The sequence below is a fragment of the Melanaphis sacchari genome, unplaced genomic scaffold (assembly GCF_002803265.2).
Source record: "Melanaphis sacchari strain LSU unplaced genomic scaffold, SCAv2.0 Contig4_pilon_pilon, whole genome shotgun sequence".
Taxonomy (NCBI): domain Eukaryota; kingdom Metazoa; phylum Arthropoda; class Insecta; order Hemiptera; family Aphididae; genus Melanaphis; species Melanaphis sacchari.
The window spans coordinates 2,532,964-2,552,558 of NW_020271335.1; the positions used below are offsets into that span (position 1 = coordinate 2,532,964).

Consider the following 19,595-nt stretch of genomic DNA (forward strand, 5'->3'; position numbering starts at 1 on the left):
TTTATCAGAGACAAGTGACACGCATATCATTCAAATAGAGTTGTTTTCAAGTTCTCAGGCATAGGTTATAATTTATAACTTATAAATTAGATATAATGATAGGTAATATTCGATTCCTATTTCGTATTACTGTTATGTTACTGTTTAATAATATTTTTAAATATATACACTCACTGCCAAGGCCCACATTAATTATCACAGCGTTTGGCTTCATGAGCGCTAGTCAATCCTTATTTATGATATACATGGTTTCGGGTACCAAAATTGTATCCAAAATAATTATTTAATCGCTGCGTCTAACTAAATCGTCGGTCGACACCAATTGTCCTCCAAGACATTCCACTGATGGCACAACAACAAAAAAGTTACCATTCAAATCCAACAGTGTTTTAAAATAGAAATTTTTTCGTCCACAGTCTTACCCTCGGGCTTTGGTGTACGGCTTGTATACAGTAGTCCATTCAATTTGAACCCGCTCAGCATTTTTGCAACCGCAATGCCAATGTTTCCGCAGCCAACTATGCCGACTATGGAATTCGTCAGGTCCATACCGAGCATTGTTGGAAATTTACCTCAACAAACGTATAAATACGTATCAGTCGTATCGTTGTTATATATTTGTACCTTAAACCGCATACGAGTTTAAATAAAGTCAATTAAATCAATTGTATATTTGTTTGTACTACATTAACCGCTGGCTGTATTATTGGACGAATAAATGATTAAATATTTTTTTCATAGTTAAAATATAAATTGTAGTATTTACTATTTATTAGTTATAAAATTGAAAAAAAAGATGGTTTTTTTCTTAACAAAAATCGTCTATCAGTTATTGTCTTTTAAAAGAAAAATACTAATTTTTCTGATAATGTATTGTAATTGTTAAAATAATATTAACTAAGTAAAAATTAAATTATATTTATTTTTCAAATTTACAATGTTATCTGTTGGTTTGCATCGAGAAAATTTTTTGCTGTAGCAATTAATAGTCCAACAGTGAGTTCTGCGACTTTATTTGTAGCGGCGAGTGCAGTGTTGCATAATACAATTCCTCGTTTCTTCAGAGCATTTGTGTCAATGGAATTGTAACCCATAGCGTCAAACTAAAAACTCTGAGACTAGGACCTAAAAATTACAATAGATTTAATATATTTCCTTTGAATAAAATGTAGATTTATATCTTCTTAGGTAGATTTTCAATCATAGGTGGTCACTGGTCCTTTAACCCTAAGTAAAAATTAGAATAAACGATCAATATGATAGAATAGAATTATTTAAAATCAAATCAAAGATAAGACCGCACACATTTTGACGTACCTATTACTTACAATTTTAACGGACTTCACAAAACTGAAATTAAAACAATTTACAAATTGTGGCCAATATGATAAGAAAACTAAAGTATGGTTCCATTTAGAAAAGTTAAATACTAAATCAATATAATTCTCATACATATTTATTTTTAAATATTTATATAATATATTCAAGTATTAATATTATAGATAAATTATAGATAAAAAAAAAAGTGGAATAAATAAAATCTAAACTAATTTATTCTTAGTATAAAAATGTTATGTTATAAACAATAAATAAAAACATAAATGAGAATTGCGTGAATATTAAATCATTAATTACAGTATTTTATAAAAATAAATACAATTTTAGATTCTGAGAGAAGCGATTATGCATTGATTTTTCATTGGTGTGTGTTTCATTATTTGCAATTGTCACCAACCTTTTGGAGCAAATTAAAAATTCTCAAATATTCAATTTTGAGAATAGTTTTAGGATATAATTGGTACTCTAGGGTTAAAAAATAAAAGCTCCACAGTAATGCAGTACTTTTAAAAATAGTTATCAAAATAAAAATACGAATATAAAGAAAAATAGGAATATTAATGAAAAAATATATTTAGACAAAATTATTTTATTTTATGGTTGTAATTCAAAATAAATTGCTTACTGATCAATTTAATAAATCTTCATAATAGTATTTAATAGATATGATATAACTTTGAAAATATTATGAATGATTTTGTGTTATTTAAAAATATTTAAAATTTTCAACTTTTTATTTATTTATTTATTTTTTTGTAATAATATAGACGATAAAATATTTTTCGTCAGTTAAAAATCTTGGTTACAGTTTTATTTTTTATAAAATATAAATTAAAATTAGCTAGCAATTTTATATAAAATAATATTATATTTATTACTACTTAAAGTATGTGATAATTTTACAAAGAATAATTCAATATATTGTATTACTTATAAAGAAAAAAATTACTTATTACAATATAATTATTATAAAACAAAATATTTTTAAAAATATGTAGACATTAGACTGACAGAGATATACCGTTTTCACTTAGAATCGTATACAATTATTTATCATTCAATTCAAATTAACACAATTTTTTCAGTGACCTACACAATGACCTGCTACACTCGACATTTACTAGATAAACAACAGAGCAAATTTTCTATTTTTTTAATTAATTTTTATTCATAAAATTATAAAATATTAATAATTGAAATTATGATCCTTATTTGGTACTATAAATTTTTTTTTTATATAATTCATTAGTTTAATTTTTTAGGTAAATAAAATTTTATAACTCAACATTAAAAATATTATAATTTATTTACCTGCTGCTTCGATTACTTGTTCATCTACAGTTAAGTTAATCCCGGTTAAAAGCAATCTAAATTTCCCGAAAACGTTATCTAACAGATCTTGTTAATGGTATAGCCCACGGGTTTGTTGATTATTTGCACATCAAACTTATTGAATTGTATACTATATTTAATTACAATTTACACATTTTTGTGTAATTAAAACAGATATGTAAACATGGTTTAAATAAAATAAAATTTACGTTACATTTTCATCAACTGTCCAATGATTGTTTGTGGAAAATTATTGTGAGTCACTAATATCGAATTTAGACGTACTTGTGTTTGAAAACTTACATACATTAATATTACTAGTATTTTTAAATTGAATTCTAATTTAGTTATTACATTACACATTTACATACTAAATAAAAAATAAAATAGTAGTTACTAATAAGTGACAGTTATTAATTATTTATATATTCATCATTAAATATGAATATTATAATAAAGTAATTAAATTGTTTATAATATTATTATTTATCATATGATAATGTTATTTTTTTTCATTCTATTTTTTAAAACTCTACATATGCACTTCAAGTATATAAGTAGGTACATAATTTTAATATTAAATAATTAATTATTAAAACAATTTGACATAGTACAAAATATATAAATTTACTGAATATATTACAATAAAACAATCATTAGTTTTAATTATTTGATCAATGTATATATTATTATTTACTAAATAAATTATTTAAATTATGGTATGCTATATATTTTTATCTAATGCAAGAGAGAATAAATTTTAGGTTAGAGTATTTAATACAATAAATATTAGGTTTACAGATATGTATTTAGTTGATTTAACACGTATAGATTATTGGTTACCGGGAATTTAGCTATTATGAATTATAGGTATAAATACATTGTTTTACTCTTATTCTTATTAATTTAATAAATTATTGATATTGATAAACTAATAATTAAAATGCATAGATCAATAATTTATACTTACTTGAAAGTAAATAGTAAAAATCGTGAATGGAAAATGTGTTATCTTATTTGTACAGGTTAATTTCGTGTTGGGATTTGTTGAAATAACTATAGATTATGACTTATGAATTTATGGCAATAATTTTATTGAAAAAAAAATAATATTTTTATCGTATTGTGAATTTTAATTAGCATTATAATATTTATAGAACGTTAAACTAATTAGTTGTTACATAAACTGTTTTAATTATGTTTTATAAAAACGGCTCAATAATTAATATTATTGGTATTAATGGTATTAGATTTTGTTTGATTTTTGTAATTTAAAAATGATTAATTGTAGAGACTTGAATTTTTCATCAAATATTTATTTAAAATTTTAAAAATAAAAATGCACACATTTTTTACATTAACATTTTAAATTTAAATATTTACACCATTTACTAGATATATGATAAAATATATCTATTTTATTAATTATTTTGTAGTTAAAAAAATATTAATCATTATAACTTGCGAAGCATTTTATTACTGTGTACTCGTATAATATACATTGTATATTTTTAATTACGATATGCACACATCCAGTGAAATCTTTAAAATGCTAAATAATTTTAAGCTATTTATACCTCAGATCAATAATTTACATAGTTTTACGGTATAATTGATCAATAAGTTTTTATGTAATATTTCGTATATAAATACATATTAAAATCAGTTAAATTATGTAATAACTAATTAGTAATTTGTTTTTGGTAAAAATTAGTTCAATCTATCGTATTACTAATAAAAAAATTACTGATAGTATAAATGTTATATATATATATATATATATATGTAATAAAATAGCCTTAATATAGGCTGACAGATCATGATTGCTCAGAATCTTTTTTAGTCGTTTTCAATGATTTTTCATTGAATTCAAATTTTACAAATCGATTAGTGACCTACTGTTCCTCAATGACGAAATGCAGAAATTTATTATTTTTTTTATTAGATTTTATAAATAATAATAATATGATTTTAAATATTGATTTGTATTAATTTACTATATTATATACAATTTATAATATTATAAGTAAAATAGAATAATTATTGGTATATCATTTTTTTTTTTATTTTACCACTAAAAATTAACCTACTACCAATATTGTTTTATGCTAAACTAGTTTCATGTTATAAATGGAGCGGTTTAATCAAATAGTAAGTATTGTATTGATGTCTGTCGTTCAACTTTATGGATAAGAAAATATATCAATTAAACTTTCCAAAAAACCAATAAATATCGGAAACGGGAATACTTACACTCACACTAAACCAGTTTTTAACAAAATTAATTTAATTTTGTTGTGATTCTAAAATAAAAACCATAAAATTGATATTGATATAAATTTTTATAAATTATTTTAGCTCTTATTGTGTTATTAAGTTATTTATTTACACATTTGAAACATTTGAACTTAGTACCATTACTTTCGGAATCAATATCTATAATATGACTATATACCTAGTTTATATTATTTTGTTGCATAATGAGTAATGACGTGGGTTATGACCAATAATAATATTGTTACACTCACATTATTCACTGTCTGGTCCGTCCGGCTTATTGTTTCGAGAGGTACCTAGGATCGTGGTTTAACATTATTATTACTATGATTATTATTATTGCGTTGTGTTTATAAAACGTACTGTTCCACAGCGTAACACATCATACAGTTGAAGTGTCGTTGGTCATTAATTTCAGCTCGTCACGGTTCGTTCGGCGGTCATCCGTCATTACGTTTCTATTCCCCAACACGATAGAATGATCACTAAGCGTGAAATATTTCACAACTTCAAAGTACTCGAAATTATTATTAATATATATATATATTTATTTGTGTGTGTATGTGTATATCGTGCGACGCGTTGTGCGGCCGTCTCAAACCGTGTCTATCGTCGTTTATATCTGCTGAGCTACTGGACAAGGAAACCGTGTTTGACAGCAGTAGCGCATAAGAATTTTGGTCGATTTATTTTCACACTCAATTATTACTATGTACAATAAGTCTATCTTCTATTCAATATTTCAATTCTCAAAATTAGTATATTACTCTCAATTATCATGATATAATTTTTAATCGCGTGGTTGATACGTTTGTTTTTGTACGCATATAAATACTGTGTATTCAATGATTGTTGTAACGATCCTTTTAGGAGTAAACAGTATTACGATTTGAATTGACATATTTTTTGAAAAAACGCATTTTTAACTATTTATAAAGCTAACGAAAAAAAAACAGTAGATATGGAGACAACCTTAATTTAAGTCATTTAATATTAAGTTTTTATTGTTTTTAATTATAAAAAATATAGTGGAATAATAAATCAAGTAGGTACAATAATTTACCACATGATAAATTACTGTTCTTCTAATGATAGAAAAGTGTATGTGTTCATATTTAAATAATTTCATTAAATTTTCAGTCAAATTTTTAAAAATTTAGGCCAGATATCTTGATTTTATGTTTCCTCCCCATTAAACTATCTTTTGTGTGTAAAAATTAAAAGAGGAAATGAATACCTGTCAGGTTTGTCTAACTAAATTCATATTGTCAAAGTGGTGTGGAACTTCCAATATTATTACACCTTATAATGGTAGATCTTTGTATATCATATTATATTTGACTTATCAGTTAGACTCCTACCTAGATCAGTCGACGCGATTGGGTAAAACGATATCAAAAAAATAATTATGCATATATGTTAATTTCTTGAGACCTAGAAGGGGGAGGCGTACAAGAGCCGAAAAATCCGACGATTCCGACGACCAAATCTCATATCTCACCGACGATTACGTGTTGGCGTTGGGTACCGCAGCATTTTAGTAGATAAATATGGAAACATAACACGAAAACGTGGCGAGGGACGTTTTATTTTTTTTTTCTGCGGTTTGGGGTGGAGTTATTGACACGTATTAGGCGCCGACACGATTCATACAAATAACTGCAGGGATGATAATATGATATTATTATTATCATAATATATCGTCGTCGAACGGGAGCAGCTACTGTTGCGCGGTCGTCGCGCTGTAAAAGGCGGCGACGGTCTCGAGCGCGCACGCACACACACACACACACAATATTATTTTACACACGAGCGTCGTGTAATAGTGTCGGAGCGGTGTCAGTGGCGGCGGAGTGGAAGTGACGGCGACGGCGGCGGTGGCGGAGTGCTTTTGATGCTGTCAAGCCAGTTGGCAGATGCTGAAAAGAAGGTTTGACAGGTGATTTATCATAATGTTTTGAAGTCAGCGTGACGTGGCCCCGGGGCTCTCTGTACTCATTTGTCACTGTCGCCACCGCCGCCACTACAGTGTGTGCCGCCGCCGCCACTACTACTACAACGACTACTATTACTATTATATACTACTACTATTACTACTACCACTACTACTACTACTACTACTACTACTACCACTACTACCACTACTACTACTATTACTATACTTCCATTACTACATTACCACATAGTATGTGAAGACTATGAGCTGTATGTGTGTGTGTGAGTGTGTGTGTGTGTGTTGAGTGGTGCGGAGAGAGGGCCACACGAACACAAGACCGTCGGGCGGACGCGCGCGCCGTTGCGTACGAGAGCGGCTCGTTAACTCATTTTTAATGACATGTCAGACAGGTTGTTTTTATAACCGGACCGCCTCGGAGCGACGGCGGCGGCGGCGGTTGCGCGCATAATACGCGTTCGAGTCTGTGCACGCGCGCGTGCGTGTGCGTGCGCGGCAGCTACGTCTTCACACTTTTTCTTTTCCTATACGATCACCGTACACACACACACACACACACACACACACATACACATAAATAGACGAGCGTGTATTTATTGCGCGTATTGTACGCGACTAGTGTCGCACACAATTATATTGTTGTGATTGAATTGAATTTGTTTTTTACCCGCGATTTTATCTTGTCTCGAGCGTGCCTACACGCATACGATGTGTCATCGACGACATCCGATATCGCATACCGCGTCGGTACATCATATTTTCCAGTCGTGAAAATGTTCGTTCACGTGATTTCATTTTGCCAGACACGGTGACCGCACGAAAAACTACGATGGTGATTTGTTTTAAACCTATTTACAAATGCATTAACGTTTCTACACGATTGAAACTGAACAGCAATTGACCGGCTGTTGGAGTTCAAACCAAATTTAAATCGCTTTAAATTGTTTTATTTGTTTTATATTTATGCGTACAATAATATTTGTTGTACATTGTATCTCGAGAATTTTAATGAAATATTGAATGATTTTTTTATGAGTTTAGTATGATGTATAAAGAAACATACAAGAATTAAAATAAATACCAATTATGGTTTATTTTAAGATTATTGATTCTCTTACGGAGTATTTGAAATCGAACGAGAATTTTAGTTCTTATCAAATGTTGTAAATATAGATTAATTTGACACGTTTATATCGTAATTTAATTTAACACTAATCTAATATATATTATGCACTATAGATACAGTAAACAATGCAGTTAATAAAATAATATTAATTATATTCATTGCAGATAACAGTCTGACGAAAGTTTTCCTTTCAAAATTCAAGGTTTTATTAAGATCTTAATTATTTTTATTTATTAAATTTACTAATTGTCAGTCTTTATTTTAAGACTATATTTGTATTTTATAGATAAATAAATTAGTATTATAGTTAGATACCAATAAATTGCTATTTACCGCTAACTAATAAACAAAATAATTTAGTAGGTAACTATATTATAGTCATATAATATTATGTAGATATGTTTAGTATTATAATAGTAAATAATTTTAATGATCAACTATTTCACTTAACTTTATACGACATAATATTATATTCTGTATGATGAAACCATTAAACTATAATTGGTCAAAAATTATACATAAAATAGTATACAATATTTAAATAATAACAAATTTAATATATTATATCATATTTTATGCTTTAAAAACAGAAAATCATCTTTATTCTAAGATCATAGTTTAATCTCGATGAATGATGTAAATATTAACTGTTAAAGTAAGTGTACAAGTAACACAACTGAGCATTGAACAACTAAAATATAGTGTTCTTGATGCCAGATAATGAAAGAAGTTTTTTAAAACACTTAAAAACTTTAATAAATCATCGTTATAAAATAGAAATTGCTATTTATTGCTTACATTGTTATTAAAGAATAGAACCACCAAGTAGGGATTAAAATATCAGATGGTATTATAGTCCAAACAATTATTTATGTTGTATTTATGAAATATTTCGATACATAATATTAGTAGGCTACGTTAAACATCAAAAGCACATTAACTAATTAGTCAGCTAAATATTTCAAAACTACTATTTAAATTAATAGCACACTTTTTTCCTATTCATAAATAAAATAATACCCATATTAAAAAAAATAATTTTAGATAATTTTTTATTAGGAAAAATATTTAGTTTTCTAATATATAAATTATGCAATTATTAAAGCAAAAGAATGGGTTTTTTTTTTTAAATTTAATTTACGAAAATACTTAATTTGCTTCTAATGAAAAGAAATAAACCGATGAATAAGTATAAAATTATTTTGAATGAATGGAAATAATCCTTTAAGGCTTAATAACGCGTAACTGATGCTTTGTATTGAAGTATAACGTTAGGTGTTTTTAACCTTTTCAAAATTCGAACAAACCATTAAAGTATTTATGAATTTTGCCTACACTGAACGCCTTAACAAAACATTGGTCGCATTTTAATATTTATTTACAACACAGCGTAAGCATAATAGTTATTAAAATGGTGTTTGCCTTCACATTATTTTTTTTTCTGTAAATATTTAAATAACTGAAATAAAGAAAACTTCATATTTTAGTTTCTATGTATTTATAAATAGTGAATACTTTTGGTAACTTTAGTGTTGGAATGAAACAATTTTTTTTTCTTTATGGTTTAATTTATTCAAAGTATATAAAATTATATTATTTACAATATAATTCTACAAATAATTAGTTAATTACAATATTTTAGACTTTATGTTTTAGAACGAAAAATTTGTTAATTGAATATATTTTTAATTATAAGCATAAGCACTTGTTAATTTTATTTATTGCTTATACATGAGTTTTTGTTACATATTATAAATTATACAAAATACTATCCATATTATACTATACTAGAAATTTAACTGTGAATAATATCTTATTAAAATTATTTCTATTCGTTTTTGCTATTATTTCTTAAAAATAAAGTAAGTAGGTAGTTAAATAAAATAAAAATATGTTGGTTAACATTATTTCTTAAGTAACAAACATCATATTTTCCGTTATCTTTAAAGATTTACATGTTTATTTCCTTACATATTTTATCCCATAAATGACGTTTTATTCGAATACTCAGAAATACGATGAAACTCGTTCTGCATAATACGTTAGCGTTATCACTGTAATAAGTAGATATGCCAGTGCGTTCAAGCATAATGTTATAATGCATTTTAATAAAATGTGTGGTCGAATAGACGACGTTAATATACCGTCATATAAATCTCTTTACATATCGATGCACGTCTGAACTGAACCATCGAACAATCGAACTAAACGTTAATACTCTTTGGCGTATGACGTGTACATAGGTAAACAAATGCGTCTCATATACCAAATAACTATACTGACGGTTGGGGGAATATCATTATTTTTTTTTTGTTCAAGTATCTACTCGAAAGATGCAGAGTAAAAAAAAAAAAAAAAAAAAAACCGGTAATCTATAACACGCATATTATGACCGGCAAAGTGAGGGGAAAATAAAGAAAAAACAACATAAACACAATACCATTGCTGGACCTCGTGAGCTCGTCCGGTGTATATTATTATACTTCCCTGAAGCAACGCATCAAGAGGATCTGACGAGGAAACATCTGTCTGTCATTTAACGCCTGTGTAAACACGACGAGGAAACGGATCGAATTCTAGCGTGAGAAACCGTTTGTAATACGTACATGTTATAGTTTCGGGACTTCGACGGCTTCTTTAGACAAGAAAGACAGTCTGACTAAGGTGGTATCTGAAACGGCAACAGGCACGTGTGCGGCGAAAATATCTATAGTGTTTGGTGATAGCGCACTTGATAGATATAAATACACTGCATTATCGTCGAGGTTAGCAGCACGATGATAGTTATAGTTATTTTTTTTTTTTTTTATCTCCTTATTTGTCTTATCCTAAAAAGGTTTTATTAAAAACAATGATATATTGTCACTATTTGTCCCTGTCTTGTATAATTTTCTCTCAATTTATTAACTCTATCAATCCATCTCATTTCCGAATCTGACATATGATCTCTTATCTTGTGGCATTAATTTCAAGTAGTCTACCATTAAAGCTTCATTATACACACCTATTCTGACCACATAATAATATAGTATTTTAATATCTATTAACAATAGTAGCACTTTTTATAATATGTTTATATTGTACACAGTAATGTAATTTTATTATATCATATAACAACCATGATTCGACATTACTTTTACGAAAGCTTCATAATTTCGAAAACCTGCAAAATCATATATATATATATATAAATGGGTAATCAGGCTGTCTCAAAATATAATATTACTTGTATGCATTACTGCGATCCACTGCCGACTGTACAAATAAATATGATGTTATAACATTTAGCAGACGTAGAAAATTGACGTGTACGCATTTTAATAATATAAAATGATAATAAAAATATTTTATCGAAAATATGCACTCAAACACATCGCATATACTTCACATGGACTTAAAGCGTTTATATGCCATCGATCGACACATCGGTTTACTATTCGTCTAATGAACTGAATTATCTCACAACGACAACCTTATGGCTATATATTATTATATTATACAACAATGTTTAATGAGTGCCAAGACTTGTTTTGAATATTAAATTCAGTAATTTGAATATAATTTCATAATCTTGCACATAGTCTGAAAAGGTCGATTAATTAAGTCGATTTTGATAATTTTATGGTATATAAAGGGCGAGAAATCTAGCGGAAACCCTATCGGCCGCCATAATAGTGCGAGTACCCATATTGTATTGTACCTATATATAATATATACATTGGGCACGTCTGATTTAGATGGTTCGTCTAAACTCAAAAGATAATAAAAATTATGAAAATCTTAAATCACGCTTTGAGATTACTGTATTCATATATTATAACTGCTGCAATTTTTTTTCTTTACCCTTACCTATTCTATTCTATTCTCACTTTCTTTATCTTTGTACTTTAACACCACCATTATGTGTTCGGGACCCGATTACGTACTTGAAGTACGTGAGTTAAGTTGGACGGTCATTTAACACACTGAATTGAGTGCACTTATACTATACGTTTACATAATAATAATTATAATAATAATAATAATTTATACTATTTATAGACTACTATTAGTATATTAATAAACACAGTGGCATATATCACACACAGATTTTGAAGAAAGATCAAATACCCATTGTCGACGAGATTAACACTTAATTTTAACTTTGTAGAATACTGACCTAGTTAATATTGTTTAATAATGTTAAATTTATTATAAGTCTACAGTAACTAAAATCAATATCAACATTAAAAAATATAAAATCCTACTAATCTCACTTTCAGATATACCTATTTTAGGGTACTCTTGAAATTTTTTTTCAAGATTCATAAAAAATTGCATCAAACTGAACCAATTTAATTAAAACTAAACTATTTACTGTTTAATATACAAACGATTTGTTTTGTTTAAATTATAATAAATTGACGGCTCAAATTATTTTTTATAAATCGGAATAGTCTCAATGTTCTTGTTGGCTTGTTATTGTTTTAACTAGTTAAATGATTTTAATATTATCTTATAGTATGGTCATTAAATATTTTGAAAAAAAAAGAAAAGAAAAGAAAAAAAAACAAAAAATGTACCTATTTCTCAAATTTCACAACCGGTTTCGAGATTATAAAATTTGGTTATAATACGATATTTGAACGACAAATGTATTCAAGCTGAACAGCGTCTCTAAAATCATCGTGTGTGTACAGATTTATAATGTATTTGTTTTTAATTGTTTCAATTCAAATAGTTCAGTCACGTTTTTATATATGAAGATTAATCGCTAATATATCGATTAAATTGCTTTACCCTTTCACAGAACACTGCGGGAATGGATTTTAAATGATGTAAACTGGGTCTTCACTAGAATATAAATGTATTAAGTATAACAATAGAAAACCCTTTAACCTTCAATGAAATGATCAATGAGAGAAAGGAGCAGCGTTATAGAAATATTGTACCATATTGCTTTGTTCGACTTCCTTTTGTTGTTATGGTGTTTTAATGTATTTTGTATGACTTTGATTCCCTTAGGTGGTTTATGTATAATAATTTAGTTTTAAAAATGAAATCACTACGTCAACCAAAATAATATAGATAATGATAAGTTTTATAAATTATTTTATTATTTTATAAAATATAGTATTTTATTTTGTAAAGCATTTAGCACTATAATAGTTATAATAATTCTTGTATTAATTACAATGTGAGAAAAAAAATCGTAAATTACCAATTTTACTGTGAATGACTTTTTAAAAACTTTTTAAATACAATAAAACATTTTTAAATTACAATACACATAGATTAAAATATATTATTGTTATTATGTCATCAGTTGTAAACTAAAAAAAAAAAATAATAATAATAAAATATACTTCTCTTTTGTACAGATATTATTTGAAATAAAAGTATACCTCCGTATATCTCCTAATCACTAATCATGATTACTGATACTTATCTATATAGTTCGAAATTTTTCTATGGTTTATAAGCCTAAGCCTATAATAAAGTTGTATTATTATGTAAGTACCCTACTTATAATATGTTTTCGGTTCAAAATTTATACCTATAGGTATTATTGCATATATTTATAGATCACAATTTCACTTCATGATTATAAAGGTTTCGAGTTTCTCAGCAGCTGCTGACGGTTTATAGATTATCATCACATATCATCTACTAAGATCTTCGAACGAGATATATGTTTAATATATAAGTTGTTTATCTGATTTTATGAAATCGAGTAGTGTACGAAAAACCACTCGTTTGGGCCGTGTTAAATATATTTCATACAATACATAATAAGAAATGGTTTAAAATCGAATCGTTAACCACAATAATCGTTAAACGATTAAATAAAACAAATGTTTTACAGTAACGTCATATATAAATCGGTAGTTAAATTATGATGTATAGAGAAACCACCTCAGCCTTCAAGTATATAAGCATAAAACATTCGCTGTTCCTCGTGGAATCCGCTCTTGACCTCTCGACGACCTACTCGGGATAATTACAATAAATTATGATCTATCGTGGCAAGACTTACGGTGACGTTCAATGCGTGAGTATAATACTTTTATGATAATATCACGTCGACTGAAATCGGAAGCAGCTATCGTGTGAAGCGGGACATTGCGTTCGGGAAATTTGATCGACGCAAAAATCGTTTTAACTTTTAACCTCTACCCGTGCATTTGACTTTTTATAAAATATATTCGTTTCAATGTCTTACCTCTGCTCCAATTGTCCACCCCTCCGTCGCCAACTACATCACTCGACCGTGTATAGGCCGGTAATAGCAGGAGAGTCGGCGGCAGCTCATGAGGTGATATCAATGGGAACGGTTATAAATCACGAGTAGCGTTTGTCGCTGTCAAACTACGACCAGCGGCGGGGTGCCAGAGTGTAGGTGAAAAACACGTGACACACACACACACACACACATACTTACACACGAGTTGGCGGTGGATACGTGGTATGAGTGAGAGTATCATATACACATGTATGTAGGAATGGCAGCGGGGAAAGAGAAAAATGGATAGAGATATATAGATATTTAGATAGAGAGAACGAGACAGAGTGAGAGAGAGATGTGAAATGATAAATTGCCAATGGCATAATAGTATGCGGGAGCCGTATTTCATCGCCGCCACTGCGGGAACCGTATTTCATCGTCGCCACTGCGGGGGAGTATAGAAACCCGTCGTGGTAGGGAGGTAGAGACGCATTTCCCCGCTTGTCGGAAGGAAGCAGAAAGGGGTGATATGGCGGCGGACAGCAACAGCCAATTACGCTGAGTAGCTCGTTCATCAAATCCCATTGCGAAATTTGCGTGCACGGCGGCGGATGACCGAGTACGACGTACTGAATTATTTTCAAATAATATATATTATACAACTCGTGCTTTTGTTCAACTCTAAACGAAAAAAAAAAAATAAACAAAATCCTAATTTTACAAACAGCTGTCAAAAAAGTTTTTACGGGTTTTTTTTTTTAAGGTTGAAGTAATGGATGTTGGTTACGTACGTGTCTGTTCGTTGCCCATTGTTTTCGTGTTAAAAACATAATATACTATTTTTGCTGTAGTTTATTATAGTGAACACATGCTCTTCCGTGGACAGCAAGGTCTTAATCATGTACATTGCTGTTTGGTTGCTATATTTGTATTAATAAAGTATTAATTCTGCACTCGCCATTTATTTCAGTTTTCCATAAACAATAAATTACAATGTATTATATTACCTCATACATTTTTTAACCGAAAGTGGAACACTTATAGGCTCTTATTACTCTAATAATGTTGTAATATAATTTCAATACTTAGATATAGTTAGACCAAATTGAATGATTTGTATTGTATATATTTAATATTTTAGTAATTTTACTAAAAAAAAAAAAAACAATCCATAAATCTATTGATAATAGTGCTATGCCACAACACTTGGTTACTTTTCATTTTATGTTAAAATTTGTCATACGCGTTTTCTAAATAATTTTTGCCCCTAAACCACCATGATTATATCTATATAAATTATATATATACGTATTTCAAAAGTGCCACACACTATAATTGATCCGTCTTAAATCCGTTCAGAGATACGACATTTCCAATCCAACGAGTCTTCCATCCGTCAACGATGTTTAGAGGGTGCGAAAATATATTGATTCAGACGTTTTTCATCCGTCGTAGATGCCAAAGGGGAGGACAGACAGATGTGGCTGACAAGTCGCATTAATTATCAAACCGTAGGCGCATTAGACAGAGGGGCTGTTGGTGCAACAGACACTGGCTTAATTGTCATTGAATGTCAAACGATATCAAGCGCACAAACACTTAGAATAAATAACGTATATTCTGGATAATGACATTTTTTTCCACCAAGTTTCTAGATTTAAAATCCGTTAATTGAATTGTAAAATAATGTTGATTTTTTCCAACCAGCTATTTCACATGATTGTTGTTACGAAATTAAAAATACGTGCTATCGATCTTACAACTTTTTTACGTTCCTATAAGATAATTTAGAAAAGATTATTTTACAGTGTTAAATGTATGATATTATCTCAATACTTCCTTTCTATAGCTGCTGTCTTATATAGGTATTATAGTCTATAGTCTTCACTCACATTACTTTATATTTACATAACAGTCTTAATGATGCGATAAATAGATTTTTTTTAATTTTAGATTCTGAGCTGAGCCACTTGTTCGAGACTAATACCGGGTTAATGTATTGATTTTAAAACGGTGTGAATTTTTTTATTTTTAGTATATGAAAAGTAAAGACACTTTTTCTAGCAAAAAAAAAAAAAAAATATCTGTGTTATCAACTTTGATAGAGGTTTCTGGAATTAAATTGGATTTAGCCGATACTTTTGAGAAATTAAAATTGAAAATCCCCAGTAGTTTTTAAAATAATCTGAAAAACAAATATTAACATAATAATTTTAATATTAATATTAAAATAATTATTTGATAACCTCGATTATCAAAAAATAAGATCGTCTTCGATTTTTTTGTATAAACGTCAATTAAAATTTTTCGCTTGGATAAAATGCTTCAACATTTAAAACAGGGTTCCTTGTAAATCATTGTTAATACTGGAATAATTAAAAAAAAAAATTTAGACCAAATCGATAATAGTTTTATATAAGCATTTGAATACATCATTTTTATGAAGAAAAATAGATTTTTTTGTAAACTGATGTGTTTGTTTTTGTGATTTTCTCCTATTTTATTTGGTTATTCCAATTATTTCTAAGATATACAATGGAAAAAAAAACTTAATATACAATCAATATATACTATTATGATATTAAATATTCATTAAATAATAATGCAATATATTCAGTAAAAACTAAATTTATCTATACCTTTACTGATAGTAAAATAAATTATTTAAAGAACCATATAAAAAAAAAAAAACCGTATCATCAAATATATTTTTAGTAATATTGTCTGACAGAACGTATTCGGTTCTTTGCACAGAGTCGTTTTTCATATGCAATGATTTACAATTATATTCAAAACAATTTAACACATACATTATGTGGTAACTTAATCAATTACGAAGTATACTCCTAACGTTTTTCCTTTTTTTTTAATATCTGGTGATGGATTCAAATGTTATGTTTTCTTACTTTTTTAATGTACAATGATTTAGGCAACCCTAAAATATAATATAACGTTAATTATTAACTATTTTATTTAGGTACTAGTTGTCCCCGTTCACTTCACTGCCCGTAAAAAGTCTCCTTTTGTAAAGGAATTTTGAAAATTGATTTCATCATTAATTGATATTGTGAACATTGTCAGCTCCAGACCCAGGCATTGCCAGACCGCACTATTACTCCGTTTTTGCTTGACTTTCTTTGAGACTTTTTTTTTTTTTTATTCGGATCTTAAGCATTGTAGCGTGATGTTAAATAGACTATAACCTTTCTCGAGGATTGGACTATCAAATTCAAAAATATATTTTTTTTTTAATTCTACTGGTAGTTCTAGGTATTATTGTGTTAAAAAAAAAAAAAAATAAATAAAAATAAACAAACTCTTCACATTTCTTAATATGTTAATAATAATATATATAGTATAGATAGGTATGTAATACGATTTTGTTCAAGTACGTTTTTTTTCAAAATATAATTATGCTGTTTAATTACGAGCATTATGGATGAAATATATAATAACATGATGCTTATAGCTTATGTGCCTATTTTTTTTTTAATAAATAGTTGTTGAAATATACCTACATAATTTATTTATATTTAATATTCAATGGTAATTCTAACTTATTAATTTATTTGTTATAATCTATAATTAAGTAATATTATCTTGGTATGAATATATTTGTGTTTTACATAGTTTTAATTTTGTTCACGGATGAAATAGTTTTTGGCATGTTGTTATGACATAAATTATAAATTAAAACATGTTATTATGAAATACATGTAAGTATATAATCTGATTTTTCTTTATTTAATTAGTATATTCTAACGGAAATGGATATAATAATTAATATTTTTACGTCCAAGGCCATATACTGTTCCACAAATATTGGTGTGTTGATAATAATTAATTATACCCCATGAATATGGTCATAATACGAGTTATACAGGACATACTAAAAGCAAGGATAATTACGTGACGTGGCAACTTAAATAAACTGTTTCTAAGCAAACTTATATTGTTTCATGAGTCATGACATGTGATAAGTAAATTAAAATTTAACCCAAAATACCTGCGCATTTAATATAAATGTTGGTTTACCGTATAATTGCTATCAAATGGTTGGTTTGTTAACTTAATTTTTAGTCGTCACAGAATGGGGACTGATAGTTCGCTATCGATTTTTGATAACTACAGAAATTTATTATACTTCACGGATACAGCGCTAAATCACCTTTAACATTTAACGACGGAACGCGGTGTTCCTTTTATAACATTATAAAAGCAGTAGAGGTGGGAAGGATTTTACGTATAATAATGATAAAAAAATTCTTGCTACTCTTTTTTACGTCCCATTGAGTAACTTTTCCTCAGGGGCTCGTTTTAACAGCGGACGATTTGGCGGGCTGTCACGGGTGTGCTCGAATTCGGATATATATGCGCAGATCACCTACCGTTTTTCCTAAAGAGGAAGAGAGAGAGAGAGAGGTCTGTTCATAGAATTTACTGGTCCGAGTGGACTAATGCGTGGAAAAGCCATCTGTTGTGTGAAACTATAAATGGTACCTAAGGGAGTAGATTACACGGATACCGTTTTAGAGGTCTCCGGCCATATAGCGAGCGCGCCGCAAAAAGAAATCAATATTATGTGTAAGTATTACAATAGTCGGATAACCTGTGCAACGATCCATATTAACTTTATCCGATCATAAATATTTTGTATAATAATACTGGTATATCGTTGATAATAATAACATCGTTTATAAGCCAATACTCTGTATAATACGATGATATTCACATAAAATACATCATATATGTTATTCTGCGCGGGGCTTATCGATAATCGATTTTTATCTTCGGAATTTCTTTCAACGAATGTCGTGTATTTTAGTTCACCCTCTTCAGTAATCAGATTAGGACATTCTTAAATTTAATTCTTGTATATTATATAAAATTTAAACCATTTATACTACTCGTATTGGTGTTTTTTGTCGAAACAGACGTTAGTAATGAGGTTTAATTTGAAAGCACCCTGCAATATTTTAATTTTAATAATAGAAACTTAATGAATATATGTATATAATGTACAGTATTCTTAGCAAATTTGAACTGCTGATTAAAATATATAAGTGTTAAGTAGTTACAACAAATCAAATTTTCGAAGTATATTTTTACAAATACAACAAATACAAAAATATAATATAATTAGTTGGTATACTATAGTAAATAATAATATACATAAGGGATTGATGACAATTCTGGGTCAAAATAATTATAATTTTTAATGTCTATATTTTCAATAATGTTTAATTTTTATAGCTTATGGATATTATTGTTTCATGAAAAAGGAAATCGGAATCAAAATTTAAATTTATACTTGCAGATTTTGTATTTTTTTTTTTTTAACATTTGTGCTATTTTTATTAACT

General features: G+C 28.2%; 1 pseudogene; it reads right to left on the reverse strand.

Moving 5' to 3' along the window:
• Positions 1-230: 230 nt before the first annotated feature.
• LOC112599196 overlaps positions 231-19,595 on the reverse strand; it is a 28,829-nt pseudogene continuing 9,464 nt past the window's right edge.